This window comes from Corvus brachyrhynchos, unplaced genomic scaffold (assembly GCF_000691975.1).
Source record: "Corvus brachyrhynchos isolate BGI_N302 unplaced genomic scaffold, ASM69197v1 scaffold1118, whole genome shotgun sequence".
Lineage (NCBI taxonomy): Eukaryota > Metazoa > Chordata > Aves > Passeriformes > Corvidae > Corvus > Corvus brachyrhynchos.
In genome coordinates, this window is record NW_008239606.1 from 10,797 (window position 1) to 15,435 (window position 4,639).

Below are 4,639 nucleotides of genomic sequence, written 5' to 3' on the forward strand. Positions count from 1 at the left end.
GCTCGGGGCACAGGGAAGCGGAGCCGGCCATGTGCCGGAAACAGGGCTGCTGGGAGGGAGGAGGGGAAGCAGCATCCCCAGCTAAGCCCCTCCAGCCTTGGCAGGAGAGCTGGTGCACCTCCCTAAAGGTTTTGAGCAGTTTTCCAGCTGTTTTCCCCCTCCCATCTGCATGGGCAGTGGGATTTGTTTGCCTTTTGCTCTGCCTGGATGGATTTAATGACTCTGTTCAATTCTGTCAGTCCTGAGGCAGGAGGGAAGGAGGAACAGCCAGCGGCGTGGTTTCAGCCGTCACCTTTTCCGAGGAAAGGAGATTGTTTTGTTAGGCAGGGGGAATGTGATATCAATTAGGGGGTGTGTATCCTTTGATTTAACCCTGGGATTGTGCTGGAAAGGAGCTCACAAAGGGAAATCTGCCCCAAAACACCCAAAAGGGAGAAAGATATCAGAGGCAATAGTGCCTGTTTGAAGGGAGAGTATTGCACCGAAGGAGTGGGAAGAGGGGTGGGTAGCAGACCAGGCTTCCTGAGTCATGGTGTGTGCTTCCAGGGAGGGAATGCTTTGGGAATGTCTCAGGCCCTTCAGTCTGATGTCCCTGCTCTCTGTGCATCCACGTGCATCCCTGTGATGTGTGCTCGCAGGGACCTGTTGATTTGCTCCTGTTTACTTCTCTGTCCCTCTGGTGGCTTCTGGGGCGGGGCAAAGGAGGAAAGAAGAGGATTTTAAAATTGAATCGAGGTCAGGCTGGCAGAACTTGGGTATTGGGACAAGAGGGGGAAACCTCCCTGCTGCAGCCCCGTTTTCCTGGGTGGGGCTTGGACAGGATGCTGTCAGGAGAGGGAGGATGGACTATGCTGGATTAAGCTCCCTGCTCCATCTCAGGACTGACTTCCAAAAGTCTGACCTTCACAGGTTTGACCTTCAGCGTTTTCCATCTGTCCTTTTTCAGCCACGGTGCCCAACACCAACATCTAACCCTGTGATATTGTGGTAGGGTGGGGGAAGAAACCCCAGATCTCCCCTAAATGTGGATTTTCATCCCTCTGCATCCATCCCCTCCCCTGGCAGGCTGCTGGGATGGGGGGCTGGAGAACACCCTGGCACAGTGTCCCCATCCTGGATCAGGTGTCGGAGCTGGCAGATGGGGCAGAGGGAGGGATTTCTGTGCTGGAGGAGCTTTGGCCATCCTTCCCCAGATGCTTCTCAGCTTTCTGCCAGGAAGGAGAGTCCCCTGGTGTTGCTGCACAAGGTAAGGGATGGGTTTTACCCCAGAGAGTGTGGGGAGCCTCCCTGGAAGGTCACTGCCTCATGCAGAATTGGCCCCTCATCTGCCTGCAGTGGCTTCTTAGATTTCAGCTGCAGAGCAACAGTTTTCAGGCTGACGCTTGCAGATTCAGGGGCTGCCAGATTCCAGATGCAACTCTGCATGTGAGGAATTGCTTCCAGAATCTTTTTGCTGGCCCCAGCTGAGCCACAAAGGGGGTGATGCCGCATCAGGCAGAAGGGATGGATTTAGGATGCCCGTAAACTGGGGAGGGATGTTGAATTTGCTGCTGCTTCCTGCAGTGGTTGGGGCTATTTCACTGTGTCACATATACCCCTCATCCTTTCTTGCTCGTGGATATTGAATTTGGGATACAAGCCTGGGAGGAAGAAGCCTTAAAAGCAAGATCTGTCAGAAGGGGAATTGGCCTCCTGAAGCTTTGGGAGCAGCACCCCAATTTGGAAGCATCTGCCCTCTTCCCAAAGGCTTTTCCCAAGAGCTGGCACCAGGGTAAGGAGCAAGGCTTTGTGGTTGGAAGGAATGAGTGTTCACCCTTTTCCAAGAGGCAGGGAATGTTCGCCGACCCTGTAACGTTATCCCTGAGCTGGTACCACAGACCCAGAGCTGAGCAGGGAACCAAGACAAGCCCCATGGCCCCAGCCAGGGTGTTGCTGGCACTGAATTTTTGGCTCTGGGAGGGCTGGAAAAACATTTTAAAGAAATGAACTGAGTGGGTTTGCAAAAGTCAAGACATGAGGAGTTGCCCAGGGTAGGGTGCAGGATGCACCCAGATCCCTGTGAGGTGTCACACTCATGGGTTAAGGCTCCAGGATTCCTGTTCCAAAGTGTTCCCCCATTATTGCTCCAGTGCTTTGATCCAGTGTCCTGACAAATAGCTGCCGTGGAACCAGAAAGTCATCCAGGCTGAGAAGCCTTTCCTTTATTCCCTGAATTTCTGTCTCGGGGTGAGGGATGCTCAGCCCTGCCAGGGAGAGGCTCAAGATCTAACACTTCATGATTTTTGAAGGGTAAAAGCTACAATTTTGTTCTGCTACAAAAAAAAAAAAAAAAAAAGGAACTATACACTATACCAGGGAAAAGCGAATTTGATTTTGTGTCTGAGGGGGGTTCAACCCCAGGATTAAAGCGGGATTAGCACAGCAAATTGAGGTGCTCTGAACCGTGTTTTGGGGACTGTGTTAGGACCCTGAGGAGCCAGACTTTGCAGCAGGGTATTTTCAACCCAGCCTTAGCAAAGTATTTCCAGATTCTGTCAAATTCTAGAAATTATTTTTCTCTAAGATGTGTCTGAGGGTGCAGCTGTAAGGGGGGGGCTGGTGGCACTTGAGGGGCCTTGCTAGGTGTGACTTCTCCTGTTGACCGCAGGCCAGCGCTGTGCCGGATGTGACTCAGTACCCACCCCTACGGAGTCAGTTGGAGCATGTGGCTGGAGACAAAATCTTCTCTCTCCCACGGTGGTTTGGTAGCGCCTGTTCTTTGCTGTGCACGTGGCTGTGTACAAGCAGGGTGTCTTACCAGGGTGGGTTGGAGCTGTGTTTGGGGTTAAAAGCCCCCAAAGGAACACAGGTTGAGCCCCTGGCAGGAGTGTGGTGTGTCTGCAATGCCACCTGCATCTCTCTGAGAATAAAATGTCTGCCACATCCATCCCAGCAGCTCTTTGGGGACAGGATGTGTGTGGTTTGCAGAGGTGATGCTTAGCTCAGAGCTTGTCATCTGCAGAGGTTGTGGTGCAGAAAAAGACCATAAATGTCCTATTCCTGGGCTCTTGCTGGAGGGGGAGTCTGAAGTGCTGTGTCACCTGTATGGGCAGCATGGCTTGGCAGCCTCCAGAGAGGACTCTGGCACCGGTGTCACACCTCTGTGCAGTTGGTGGCCCAGGGTCTGTATCCCAGAGCCCTTCCTTTTGCAGATGGAGGGCAGAACCACTTTTGCTGGGCTACAGGAACCCATCCTGTTCCCACACTTCACCTTAATGCCAGGTACAACCCTATCTCTGAGTGTGGATGCATTGCCCAGCCTGGGAGAGAGGGAATGTGGCTCAGTGACACTGGGAGTGAGGAGGGGCTCCTGGCCATTCTCTGGGGGCTCTGGGAGTGGTGGGTGCAGGTTTTTGGTCACTGCCAGCCCCAGCTGGACCAGTGAGGAGTGTGCTGTGGCTTGGAGCAGCCGCAGGAATTGCCGCAGCCGTGGAGCAGCAGCTTGGCTGGCAGATCTCCCCCCGTGGCAGTGATTTGAGGCTGCTGCCACTGCTAAAATACTTCCAGCATGTGACACTCTCCACAACAAGATTCAAAGGGCTTGTTTGAGAGGGAAATGTTTAATCCAGGGACGGGGGGAGGGATGTGGGGAGTCACAAACAACAGATTGGGAAAAGGATTCATAAATATCTCATCAGAGTGAACTGGGTCACCAGTGTTTGCTGCGACTTGGTGCTGCTGTCTCCGAGGGTTGGATTTGGGAGGGCTGGGAAGCACAGCAGGTTCCTGCACAGCCTGTCCCTTGCTGTGCAGCACTGAGGCCGTTTGAAAGCATCTGTGACAAGTGACTCTGCTGGCGTGGGGCTTGCGTTGCGTTTTATCACGTTTGCCGTGCGTTGCGTCAGGAGCCGGGGGCCGAAATAGCCTGGAAGGGAGCTAAAATCTTCCTTGGGGAGCTGCTCATGGCAGCTGAGGGAACACAAGCTCCTTACGTAAAGCTGCTTTAATATTTATGGTAATATCAGAGGCGGTGCATTACCTCATCATCTCTGCACTTCTCGGGCATGGGGAAAGGCTTAGTCATTACTCTGCCATCCTTCTCCTGGGTGCTTGCCTGGCATCTCCCCACCTTTAACACGGTTGTTCCCTCAGCAGCTCAGAAAAAGGGAGAATTGCTGGTTTTCCCCATTGGAAATGGGGAGTTGAAGCACCGGGAAACAGGATGTGCTGCTCAGTTGCACATCCAGGGGACTGGACACAAATCCTTCCGGCCCTGACAGATCACTCCACAGGTGGCAGAAGGGACAGACACAGACCCCTGAGGACACTTCCCAAAGGACAGGGTGGTCCAAGCTGCATTCCTTAGGGGTTAGAAGAGAAGGTGGAGGAGAGTGGGATGATGAGAGTGCTGGGAAAGGAGCTCCCTCTGCTGTGCCAGAGCCACCTTTGGCGCCAACTGCTGTTTCCTTAGGGAGAGCAGGGGTCTGTCTGTCCTGTGCACAGGGGGATGAGTGCCTTTCTTCCAGACAGGCAGGAGTGACAGAGAAAGGAAGAGGAGATTAGGGAATAAGGGGGAAGATTTGAAGATAAGGTGTTTCCTGCCATCTCTGGCTCTTTCTGCACAGGTCAGACAATGTCAGTAGCTATTTCCAAGATGGAA

At 53.2% G+C, this 4,639-nt stretch overlaps 1 protein-coding gene across 1 annotated transcript in view; it reads left to right on the forward strand.

Annotated features, from left to right (window-relative positions):
* The first annotated feature begins 1,159 nt into the window (after window positions 1-1,159).
* Window positions 1,160-4,639, forward strand: part of CEND1 (cell cycle exit and neuronal differentiation 1) — an 8,768-nt gene continuing 5,288 nt past the window's right edge. The window contains exon 1 of the mRNA XM_017742318.1: window positions 1,160-1,246. The gene's annotated coding sequence lies outside the window, so the exon portion shown is untranslated. The remainder of the gene's footprint in view (window positions 1,247-4,639) is intronic.